The sequence below is a fragment of the Aquarana catesbeiana genome, linkage group LG08, assembly GCF_042186555.1.
Source record: "Aquarana catesbeiana isolate 2022-GZ linkage group LG08, ASM4218655v1, whole genome shotgun sequence".
NCBI lineage: Eukaryota > Metazoa > Chordata > Amphibia > Anura > Ranidae > Aquarana > Aquarana catesbeiana.
Genome location: NC_133331.1, coordinates 154,972,591 through 154,985,889, shown reverse-complemented (window position 1 = coordinate 154,985,889; position 13,299 = coordinate 154,972,591). Strand labels below are relative to the sequence as shown.

General features: G+C 41.3%; 1 protein-coding gene across 4 annotated transcripts in view; it reads left to right on the top strand.

The window, feature by feature from the left end:
* Positions 1–13,299, top strand: part of SEC31B (SEC31 homolog B, COPII coat complex component) — a 387,082-nt gene that overhangs the window by 87,323 nt on the left and 286,460 nt on the right. The window lies entirely within an intron of this gene.

Sequence of the window (13,299 nt, the reverse complement as noted above, 5' to 3'; positions counted from 1 at the left end):
ATGCACACCATGCAACTTCTCAAACAATCCTTTTCCTCTCTCCGACCACCACCTTATTAGTTTCTCTCTCCCCCTGTCTTCCACCACCTTTCTCTCCAATCGCCTAACCATCACCCGTAGAAACTTTTGCAACTTCAACTCCTCTCTCCTCTATTCTGCTACTGACCACCTCCCCTCACTACATGCAGAATCAGACCCCGACCCCTACAACCCTGGCAAACAGATGACACTAAAATTCTCAAAAAACGTAGTCGCGCTCTTGAGCGTCTGTGGCACAAGACTAAGTCTCTCAAAGACTTCAACCAATACAAATTTGCCCTCCAAAAATACTATTCTTTCCTCAACACTGCCAAGCAAACCTGTTTTACAACTCTTATTAACACCTTCTCATCCAGTCTCCGTAAACTCTCCTCCACCCACTGACTCACTGCACAGGAGATCGCTAATCACTTCAAAAACAAGATTGATACAATCCGTGATGAAATCTCCACTCTACAGGTATCTCCCCCAGCTAAGACCCCATGTCAACAGGTACAACCAACAGTCCCCTTTTTCAAATCTGCAACTACAGACGAAGTTGCTAAACTCTTTTCTATCGCCCACCTAACCACCTGTCCCCTGAACCCTATTCCCTCTCAAATGCTCCGGTCGCCCTCTGACTCCATCCTACACTCTCTAACCCACATCTTCAAACTCTCCCTCACCTCTGACACCTTCCCCAATGCTCTAAAACATGCACTGGTCACCCCCATACTTAAAAAGCCGTTCTTGGACCCTACCAATCTTAACAACCTACGCCCTATCTCCTTGCTCCCCTTTTCCTCTAAACTCCTTGAACGCCTGGTTTACAACCAACTGAGTGACCACCTCATTAAGAACAACCTTCTTGATCCCCCTTCAGTCTGGATTTCGCCCTCAACACTCCACAGAAACTGCTCTTCTAAAACTCACAAACGACCTACTAACTGCAAAAACCAACTGACACTATTCTGTACTCCTACTTCTGGACCTTTAAGCTGCCTTTGACATGGTTGACCACCCCCTCCTCCTCAAAATACTTTACTCCCTCGGTCTTCGTGACTGTGCTCTTCAGTGGCTCTCATCCTACCTATTGTCACTTACAATTCTACTTCCTCCACTCCTCTTCCCTTTTCCGTCGGGGTCCCCCAAGGTTTTGTTCTTGGACCTCTCTTATTTTCAATCTACACCTCTTCCCTGGGTCAGCTGATAGCCTCTCATGGCTTTCAATATAATTTCTACGCTGACCACACACAAATTTATCTCTCCACCCCTCAACTCACCCCATCAGTCTCCTCACGCATCACTAACTTACTAACCGACATATCTGTATGGATGTCACACCACTTCCTCAAACTCAACTTGTCCAAAACCAAGCTTATAATATTTCCTCCCCCACGTGCCTCTTCTCCTGACTTGTCTGTCAAGAGCAATGGCACAACCATCCACCCCTCCCCACATGTCAGGGTGCTAGGTGTTATCCTGGACTCTGAACTCTCCTTTCGACCCCACATCCAATCACTTTCCAAAGCTTGCTGCCTCAACCTCCGCAACATCTCTAAACTACGTCCCTTTCTAACGAAACCACAAAGCTCCTGATTCTTTCCCTGGTTATCTCTCGCCTTGACTACTGCAACTCCCTTCTCATTGGCTTACCTTTAAATAGACTATCCCCCCTTCAGTCCATCATGAATGCTGCTGCCAGACTCATCAACCTTACAAACCGCTTAGTGTCTGCTACCCCTCTCTGCCAATCCCTCCACTGGCTGCCACTAAATTCAAAATACTAACAATAAGTTACAAAGCCATCCACAACTCTGCTCCTAGTTACATCACTAGCCTAGTCTCAAAATACCAACCTAATCGCCGTCTCCGTTCCTCCCAAGACCTCCTGCTCTCTAGCTCCCTCATCACCTCCTCCCATATCCACCTCCAGGACTTCTCCCGAGCCTCGCCCATACTCTGGAATTCCCTACCCCAATCTGTCAGACTGTCTCCAAATTTATCCACCTTTAGGCGATCCCGGAAAACTTTCCTCTTCAGAGAAGCCTATCCTGCCTCCATCTAACAACTGCACTGTTTTCTCCGTTATCTCATCCCCCTCAGCTGTTACCCTCTTGTATAACTTGACCCTCCCTCCTAGATTGTAAGCTCTAACGAGCAGGGCCCTCTGATTCCTCCTGTATTGAATTGTATGGTAATTGTACTGTCTGCTCTCATGTTGTAAAGCGCTGCGTAAACTGTCGGCGCTATATAAATCCTGAATAATAATAATAACATAGGGATGTATCTATCATTATATTCGTACCGGTCTGATATATGTAAAAGAAATCGAATTAAATAATTAATGGATATTAAAAACGTAATAGGTGATAAGTAATATTAGTAGTAGCCTTATAAATCAATTTATCTTAATTTCTAGAACACATGTCTAAATACGTATATTCTAGTATTAAATTGGGATTTTATCAAATAAGATAATAGCATTGATGCAGGTGAAGTAGTGTGATTAGAGTAAATTAGATTAATAGTGATGTTACCATTGTAACAGCTAATTATGGTTAGGTGATGTTAAAATGTATACTAATGTTATACATAGGGAGAATTTCACTTTTAGGTTTTTAGATTTTTAAAAAGTTTTTAGAAGATTATTTAAAACGTTTTTTTTAAAAAGCATTAAAAATGGGATTAAAAGTGAGGGTAAAGAATTAAATTATGATAATGTATGCGTGTGTAGACCCACATGCACCAGACATGATATCTGGAACATCTATATGTTTTTCAGATAATCTGTCTAGTGAAGGAGGGGCAATAATAAGAAAAGTGTAGCGGGTGTTGTCATATCATCATAACAAGGTATTAATCTTTATGCTTTCACTTAGGCCTCCAGGCGATAAGGTATCCAGGAAATAAATCCAATAGTTTTCTCTTTCGTATAGTCTTTTATAATGTTCGGCAGTTGGCAGAGTCTTCGGGATGGATTCTAATATCCAAACTCGTAGTCCTAGAGATGATTGATCATTAAATTCCAAAAAATGTCTGGGAACACTATGTTTATCTTTGCCTTGTTCCACAAAATTTTGATGTACTCCAAATCGCTTCCGCAGAGTCCTGATCGTGCGGCCCCACATATAGTGGACCGCAGGGACAGGTCAAAGAGTAAAGTACGTATTCGGAGGAACACGTAAAAAAAATCTGGTATTAGTTACTGTATGCCTTTGTGATAGAAGTCCTTTTGTATATGTGTTTATATGGGCACATGTAAGACATAGAGGTTTTTTTGCATTGGTACATACCTTTGATGTTGAAAAAAGTTAACGATGGGAGCTATTTTTGCTTTGATGTTTTTGGCTCGTCTATAAGTGACCAGGCGACCATCACTGACTGTGCCTTTTAAGATGAGGGTCCTCTCTTAGTATTGGCCAGTGTCTTTGAAAATCTTTTCCATCTTTTTAAATTTGTTGTGGAACTGTGTAATGAATCGGATAGATTGAGGACTGTCCATAAGTGTGACTTCTTTATCCCTATTGATATCTTTATAAAGATAATGTTGGAAGGCTTCTTCTACAATTTCGTCCGGGTATCCTTTTTTCTTTAAACTTTAGTTTGAGTAGCTCACCATGGGAATTGTAGTCCTGTTCTAAAGTGCAGTTGTGCTTGAGCCTACAGAATTGGCTTCTAGGGATGTTATTTTTCCAACGGGGATGATGACAGCTCTTATAGTGCAGGTAAGAATTTCCTGAGGTGGGCTTTATGTTATTGCGTGCACAGATGATGTTGTTTTGATGGAATAGCTCTAAGTCCAAAAAAGCCAACTTGTTTTTATCGGTTACAGAAGTGAAGAAAAGTCCCATATTATTGGTATTACAGTATTGTAGGAAGGTCGGAATTGATTCCGGACCGTCCCAAATGATAACCACGTCATCAATGTATCACCCATAATACACTAGATGGGATGCATAAGGATTGTTGTGTTGGACGTACTGGTGTTCCCATTGGCCCATTGTCAGGTTGGCGTAACTGGGGGCAAAGTTAGCCCTCATAGCACTACCTTGAGTCTGAATGAAAAATTCGCCATTGGACTTAAAATAATTGTGTTAGACAATATACAAGAATATCTAACAGAAATTCTATCTGGCGTGAGTTGAGCAGAGGGTCTTTGTTTAGATAATATTTTGTGGCTTGTAGGCCAACCATGTGTGGAATAGAGGTGTATAGAGAGACTACATCCAATGAAAGCCAATGATACATGGTTTCCCAAGAGTAATGCTGCAGCATGTCCAACAGATGTATACTATCTTTTATATATGAGGGAGGTTGCGAACTATGGGTTGCAGAAAATGGTCTAAATAGATTGAGAAATAGCTGGTGATGCTTTCCATTGCTGCAACAATTGGCGTTCCTGGGGGATCTATTGGATCTTTATGTACCTTTTTGGGAGGTGGTAGAAATAGGGCCTTTTATAAAAGTCATGTTTGAGAAACGCGACCTCCGACTTGGTAATGATACCGACCTCTGCTGCTCTTAGCATCAACTCGTGGGCTTCAAGTAAGAATTTAGGTAATGGGTCATTAGACAGTTTTTTTATATGTAGATGTATCCAATTGGTGCCTATCTGATTCGAACTGATAGTCTGTGTGATTTTGGACCACGATGCCACCTCCTTTGTCGGCTGACCTAATGATTAATTGCTGATTATCTGAAAGCTCTTTTAGAGCCTTAGATTCTGCTGTAGTCAAGTGGGAAAAAGTATTAGTTGTGGACTGTTGACATAGACGTAAGATGTCAGCATATACGACTTGGTAAAAACTAAGAACATAAGGACCTTTAGCAAATGTGCGATTAAAAATAGATTTGGGTTTGCTGTATCGGTGGTGAGGTAGGTAGATGTTGGGTCAGTGCTTCGACATGATCATCTTGATCTCCGGTATATACATCTTTTAGATCTTCCAATGCATTTAGTTCCAATGAATCTGTCATGGCGATACTGGATTCATGAGGGTTGGAGTTTGTTATCGATTTTGCTGTTGCTATTACTATTTTTGGAGGCTTGGATGTTAAAATTATGTTTAACCATAATATTTCTGACAAATCTGTTCAGATCGAGAAAAAGTGTAAAGGGGTTGGGGTGTGCCGTAGGGGCAAAGGTTAGGCCTTGTGCCAACAATAATTGTTCGGATGAGGACAACACATGATCACAGTCTGCGTACTTTCTTCCTTCTTTTTGTGTCTGCGTCTTCCCCCTCTTCTGCCTCTGCGGTGAGCTTTCTCTTTTGGCAGGCGAGGGGGTGAACACTAAAAAAGAAGAGATGGAGGGTGTCGGTGGGTCCATAGGGGGGAGTCATGAGGAGATGGCTGCTCTGTAATACTAGATTGAATTGTGCTTGCTTGAATTCTGGTGTTGTTTAATACCTTTTAGAGGAGTAGTAGTTTGAATTGCAGCTTCGGGTTCAGGGATTGATAAAAAGGGGCCAGGTTCCACTCTTAGCCTCAATAGTGTTAGGGGCTGAGGCGGATGTGGGTTGATGGAGCTCATTGTTAGTTATACACTTATGCGCTGGGCTTTTCTGATTTTTCTTTTTTTGATTTTTAACTTGAGGTCCATGGGTATGTGGACGAGGGTGATTATGAGAGGTATCCCGTTTAGGCGTAAGGTGTTTGGACTGAAATAGGGATTTTGCTTGTGTATGGTGATGATGTTGGAGAGAGGGCAAGGTATGCCTGGATTTGCAGTCCAATAAAGAAATAGTAATTGGATCATTATGCATGTGGGTACCCGGGTGGCCTATAGATGAAGGTGAACGCTGTGTGTTATTAAGGCTATGGTTACTATGGCTCTGTGTCCCGTGATGTACTATAAAGAAAATAGGATTTTTATAACGGCTTACCTGTAAAATCCTTTTCTTGGAGTACATCACAGGACACAGAGGTCCCTCCCCTCTTTGGTTACATGTGTATTGCTTGGCTGAAAAACTGAGGTACTCCCAGTAATGGGAGGGGTTATATAGGGAATTAACTTCCTGTCTTAGGGTGTGCCAGTGTCCATCACCTAAAGGTATCCTATATACCCATATAGTTATTACTATGGCTGTGTCCATGATGTACTCCAAGAAAAGGATTTTACAGGTAAGCTGTTATAAAAATGCTATTATAGGGTTTAGATGTTTTTTCACATTCTGAAATGAAGCCCTCTACAACCCGAACCCCACCTCCTGGGGAATAGAGTTGTAGAGGGCCTCCACATCAATTGCGACCAACCAAGCTCCCCTAGGAACATGCATCCCATCCATGATCTTTAGAAGGTCCATGGTGTCTTGTATATATGATGTTAATGCTTCCACATGGGGACAAAGATAATCATCCACCATCTAGCCGGCAACCTCCGTGAGGCATCCATTGCCAGAGACGATGGGTCGCCCAAGGGGAAGAGTCATACTATTGTGAATCTTAGGCAAGGTGTAAAATGTTGGAGTTTTTGGAAATTCAATGTTTATAAATTCTCATTTTTTTTTGTTGATCAATTTGTTACGATATGCTGAGCCTATTGGCTTCCTAAAACAAATGATTATATTATTTACAAACCCTACATATACCGTCCAATACCAGCTTTTGTTGTTGAGAAGATCCATGATCATAGCCTCATATTGGGTGCAATCCATTACCACCAAGTTGCCCCCCTTGCGGAGGGCTTGATGATTAAATTGGAGTTTTTCTTGCAAGGAGCGAATCGCTTCCTGCTGTCCAGAAGTTAAATTGGAACAGGACAATCCCTTCCATTTATTGTTCTGGATTTCATTTGTAACTTGTTTAGTGATAGCCCAAATATTTGGGTTGGCTTGAATGCTCTGGATATAGGTTTATATTCCCTGGCAAATTAGGAAAGAGTCAGATCTGCAGGAGGAAGAGAAGGAGGAGGAGGAGGGACACCCATTGATTGAGACTGATTAACCTCCTGAATAGAGGATTCATTATCCTCTTATAACTGGGGATGTAGCTGTGTTCAGAATTAAGCAATCACATTCAAACTTATGTTAAATAAGCCTCTTTAATGCCTCTGAATAACCCCAAATGAAGTTCAGCTATTCTAGTAGGTCTTTCTTGACATTTTCTTAGTCACATCCTACAGCAAAAGCCATGGTCTGCAGAGAGCTTCCAAAGCATCAGAGGGATCTCACTGTTAAAAAGTATCAGTCAGAAGAAGGGTACAAAAGAACTTCCAAGGCATTAGATATACCATGGAACACAGTGAAGACAGTCATCATCAAGTGGAGAAAATTTGGCACAACAGTGACATTATCAAGAACTGGACGTCCCTCCAAAATTGATGAAAAGACGAGAAGAAAACTGGTCAGGGAGGCTGCTAAGAGGCCTACAGCAACATTAAAGGAGCTGTAGGAATATCTGGCAAGTACTGGCTGTGTGGTACATGTGACAACAATCCCCCGTATTCTTCATATGTCTGGGTTATGGGGTAGAGTGGCAAGACGGAAGCCTTTTCTTACAAAGAAAAACATCCAAGCCCAGCTAAATTTTGCAAAGACTGAAGTCTCCCAAAAGCATGTGGGAAAATGTGTTATGGTCTGATGAAACCAAGGTTGAATTTTTTGGCCATAATTCCAAATTCCTGATATGTTTGGGGCAAAAACACTGCACATCCCCAAAAGAACACCATACCCACCGTGAAGTATGGTCATGGCAGCATCATGCATTTGGGCTTTTCTTCAGCTGGAACAGGTCAAGGTAGAGGGAATTATGAACAGTTCCAAATACCAGTTAATATTGGTACAAAACCTTCAGGCTTCTGCTAGACAGCTGAACATGATGAGGAACCTCCATATTTCTGCATGGCAATGACCCAAAGCATACATCCAAATCGACAAAGGAATGGCTTTACCAGAAGAAGATTAAAGTTTTGGAATGGCCCAGCCAGAGCCCAGACCTGAATCTGATTGAAAATCTGTGGGGTGATCTGAAAAGGGTTGTGCACAGTGTTTTTGCAAAGAGTGGGCAAATATTGCCATTTCAAGATGTGCCATGCTGATAGACTCGTACCCAATAAGACTGAGTGCTGTAATAAAATTAAAAGGTGCTTCAACAAAGTATTAGTTTAACCACTTACAAACCGACCACCGTCGTTATACGTCGGCACTTTGAAGAGGAATATCGTTGTTATGGCAGCAGCTAGCTGCCATAACCCCGGTATCTTCTTCAGTGGGTGGTCCGCTTTCAGATAAAAGTGGTCTCTGTGGCAGATTCGCAGCGAGATCACTTTAATCGGCAGCGGGAGAGGGGCCCCCCTCCGCCGCTTAGCGTATCCACCAGCAGCGGCGGAGGCGATTGCGTCCCCTCTGTGGTATGGAGCTGAGTGAGGGGAAGATGGCCCCCACCCGGGTCCATACCATTGCAGAGCGGAAGCAACGTCAAAATGTCACTTCCGCCCATAGCTCTTAAAGCAACATTTTTTTTTTTAAGTAATTTTTTTCAAACTACTTTTTTTTTTTAATTTATTTTTATTATTGCATTTTAGTGTAAATGTGATCTGAGGTCTTTTGACCCCAGATCTCATATTTAGGAGGTCCTGCCATGCTTTTTTTTCTATTACAAGGGATGTTTACATTCCTTCTAATAGGAATAAAAGTGACCTTTTTTTTTTTTTTTTTTTTAAGTGTACAAAAAAAAAGGTAAAATAAATAAGAAATAATAAAAACAATTTTTAAATGCGCCCCGTCCCGCCGAGCTTGCGTGCAGAAGCATATGAATGCATATGAAAATGGTGAGGTATCATCGCGATCATTAGAGCGAGAGCAATAATTCTAGCCCTAGACCTCCTCTAACTCAAAACATGCAACCTGTAGCATTTTTAAAATGTTGCATATGGAGATTTTTAAGGGTAAAGGTTTGTCGCCATTCCACGAGCGGGCGCATATTGACATATTGGGTATCAATTTACTTGGCATAACATCATCTTTCACAATATAAAAAATAATTGGGCTAACTTTAGAGTTGTCTTATTTTTTTTATTCAAAAAAGTGTATTTTTTCCCAAAAAAGTGCGCTTGTAAGACCGCTGCACAAATTCAGTGTGACAAAAAGTAATATGAAGACCGCTATTTTATTCTCTAGGGTGTTAGGAAAAAAAATATATAATGTTTGGGGGTTCTAAGTAATTTTCTAGCAAAAAGAAATGATTTTAACTTGTAAACAAGTTTGAAAAACTAGACCTGGTTTTTAAGTGGTTAAGGGTTTTTATTTTTTCTTCCCTCCACCTAAAAGATTTCAGTTTGTTGTTTAATTGAGTTGTACAGTTTTATAGGTCACTCACATTAAGAGCCCATTCACACAGGGACGACTTGTCAGGCGACCTAGTCGCCTGACAAGTCGCCTCCCGTTCTGTGCTATGGAACCGTTCTAAGGGGAGCGACGCAAGTCGCTCCGACTTAGAAAAAGGTTCCTGTACGACTTCGGGGGCGACTTGCATAGACTTCTATACAGAAGTCGTTTTGCAAGTCGCCCGGGCAGTCGTTTGCAGGTCGCCTCGCTGAGGCGACCTGCAAGTCGTGTTGCCCCTGTGTGAATGGTGTCTAAAGGTGGAAAAAGTTATGAGATGATTTATCTTTGTCTCATTTGTTATTTTTTTACATCACAGAAACCTGACATTTTAACAGGGGTGTGTGGACTTTTTATATCCACTGTGTGTGTGTGCGTATATATTTAAAAAAAAAAAATTATATATATATATGTGTGTGTGTGTGTGTGTGTGTGTGTGTGTGTGTGTGTGTATATTTTATATTTTAATGCTGTGAAAAAGTAATTGCCCCTATTCAGATTTTTTAATTTTTTTGCATATTTGTCACACTTAAATGACTCAGATCATCAAACAAATTTTATCATTACACAAAGATAACCCGAATAAATACAAAATGCAGTTTTTAAATGGTGATTTAGATGGTTTCATTTATTAAGGCAAAAAAGCTGTCCAAACCTGCCTGGCTTTATGTGAAAAAGTAATTGCCTCGAGCATTTGCGTTAACTGGCAATGAGTCTTTCACTTTGCTGTGGAGCAATTTTGGCCCACTCTTCTTTACAGAATTGTTTTAATTCAGCCACATTGGAGGGTTTTCCAGCATGAACAGCCTGTGTAAGGTCATGATACAGCATCTCAATTGCATTTAAGTCTGGGCTTTAACTAGGCCACTCCAAAACCTACATTTTTGCTTTGTTTAAAACATTTGGAGGTGGACTTGCTGTTGTGTTTCGGATCATTAAGACCCCTTTGACACGCTAGCGGCGCTTTTCGGCTGCGAGCGGGGTTCTTTTAACCCCCGCTAGCGGCCGAACAAATGGTTAAAAGCGCCCATTCTGCGGCACTGCCGAAGTGCTTTGCAGTCACTCCAGCAGCGCTGCCCATTCATTTCAATGGGCAGGGCATTTTGGGAGAGGTGTATACACTGCTCCCAAACCGCCCCAAAGATTCTGCTTGCTTGACTTTTTTCCCATCCTGCAAGCGCACCGCCCCAGTGTGAAAGCACTCGGGCTTTCACACTGGGTAGGCATGGGAGGCGCTATTTTTAGCGCTAAAACACCTGAAAAGCGCCTTCAGTGTAAAAGGGGTCTAAATGCCTGAGACAAATTTGTAATAAAGTTATTTAATCTGCCTTACCTCTTATGTTTTAAAAAAAACATTGTTTCTTAGTATTTATACAACTCCAAAAGTTGGGACACAGTGTAAAATCTACATAAAAACAATAGATAAAAATGTAAATGCGGTGCTAACTCAAAGCAAAATATATATAATCCAAAACCTTTAATCGAGCAAAAGAAAGTGCATGTGTAAATAACTTTTAAATAACAATTATAAATATTTCAAGTCTATAAATGTAGTCCAATAAGTAATAAAGGTCAAGCTTTCTTAATGTGCAAGAAAGTGCTTGTGAAAAATGAATAACTTCAAATCTCAAATTCAGATAAACATGCATATGCCGGTATGTAGAAGTGCAGGAAAAGGCAGCCAATCTTAAAGTGTAGTCACACTTGCTTCCGCAATCCACCAAAGGTGTGCCCCAGCCTCTCACTTCAAATGAAGACCCCAACGGGTCAAATGATACTTCTGGTAAATGTAATCCTTGATGGCACTCTCCACTCGCTCTTTTTTTTTTTTTTTTTCAAAATTGTCGCTCTTTTTTTGTTTATAGCGCAAAAAATAAAAAAATGCAGGGGTGATCAAATACCACCAAAAGAAAGCTCTAATTGTGGGAAAAAAAGGAAGTCAATATTGTTTGGGTCCAGCGTCGCACGACCGCGCAATTGTCCATTAAAAGCGACGCAGTGCTGAATCGCAAAAAATGGCCTGGTCATTCAGCAGCCAAATCTTCCGGTGCTGAAGTGGTTAAATTAAAAAGAAAACGTATTGCTTTTTTACTTTTGTACCTTTCTATTTCTGATATAAACACTGAGGTGTCCGTATATGAAAATGAAGTAATTTACTGCAACTCAGTTCTCGGGAGTTCCCAGAGGAAAAACCTCTCCTCCTGTGGGACTGTTTATGAAGCGGAGTATATCTGTTCTCAGGGGAAGAGAGCTTTTTCCTCTGCGAATGGCAGTGATCTAAGGAGAAGGGGGACAGCTGTCTGTGATCTTGTGGGCTATTGTGGGGGTTTGTACCAGAACTACAAGTTTTGTGTCATTAGTTAAAAAAAAGCAAAATTACAGAATAAAATATACACTCTTTATCTGCAGTAACACTATTTATTTGTAAACTACATTTAAACATACTTTTGATCACATTTTTATTTATTTATTTTTTTATTTCAACCAGCGGAGTAAACGAGAAGAAATTATCTGACTACCCCGTTCACACATTATATGGATGGGGGGGAATCCTTCCCACTGTGGTATTGTATTCTGACAGCAGTGAGCCCTCCCCGACATCAGAATACAATGATCAGTGTTGCCGGATATATCTGGCGGCACTGATCATTCGGGACAGGCAAAGTGTCTTCTATTAAAAATATTTCTTCTAGCTATTTTTTTTTTTTTTTACTAAACTTCCAATGAGTAACTTGCCCTGGCACATTTTTTTTTCTTTGTTGCTCCCATTTCTCTGATCCCTTCCTGCCTATGTTCCTTGTTTTGCCAGTTTGTTTCAACCTCAGGCCCCATTCACACATCATGATTTTGAAATGCGGGCGTAATCGCCGCAATTCCAAATGACACAGCAATCGCTGCAAAGCATACAGCACACATTTGGGTGCCATTATTCATTCTAAATGGCAACACAAATGTGCTGAGATTTTTCCCGTGATCAGCAGTGCTTCGCTCAGAGCTTGTCTCTGAGGAAGTGTGTGCGCTCTCAGAACGCGTCAGCCTGTAACGTTTGCAGTGCCCGCACCGTTTAACTTTGTGTAGTTTTATGGCTCATTGTGGGTCGCTACTTTTCTGAGTATCCACTTTTAATTTTTTAAACACCTATTAAATGTATTTGGTAATGCACTAGGTGTGTGTGCCTCTCTTTTTTGTTTTGTCTTTATAGAATTGCACAGCAGTTGCGGCGACAAGCACCTTTAAAAATTGTGTAAAGATTGTCGCCCAAAATGGAACAGGAGCTTCTTGCCTTTGGGGGACAAACGCACATAGGACAGCCCATTCAAGTGAGTGGGGTGCCCTATGTGCGACACAAAGAATTGTGAGTGTGAACACTTGTTCCAGCTACGTGTAGTGTGAACGGGACCTAAATGTTCCCTCATTTAGCGCTTGTTACACTGCATATTGTACATTACAAAATTAGATACAATTTAGAGACATAACCTGTGAGCCCCAGTTCACACAGGGGCAGCACGACTTGCAGGTCGCCTCACTGAGGCGACCTGCACACGACTGCCACGGCGACTTGCAAAACGACTTCTGTATAGAAGTCTATGCAAGTCGCCCCCAAAGTAGTACAGGAACCTTTTTCTAAGTCGGAGCGACTTGCGTCGCTCCTATTAGAACGGTTCCATTGTACAGAACGGGAGGCGACTTGTCAGGCGGCTAGGTCGCCTGACAAGTCGCCCCTGTGTGAACCGGTCACACTAATAGGTTTCTTTGTTTTGCTTCTATCTACTTAATCAATTTTTGATGGGAAGTTGATGAGCAGTTTTGTCGCAATTTTTTTTATTATGTTTTTATTAAATTTTAACATGTACCAATAAACTTTGTTATTTTCATATACATGAGTACTCCTTTTTCTTCCTACTTGGGATTGTGTGGCAACCGTTAGCCTGGTTCTTTTTGTTTCTTTCTTTGT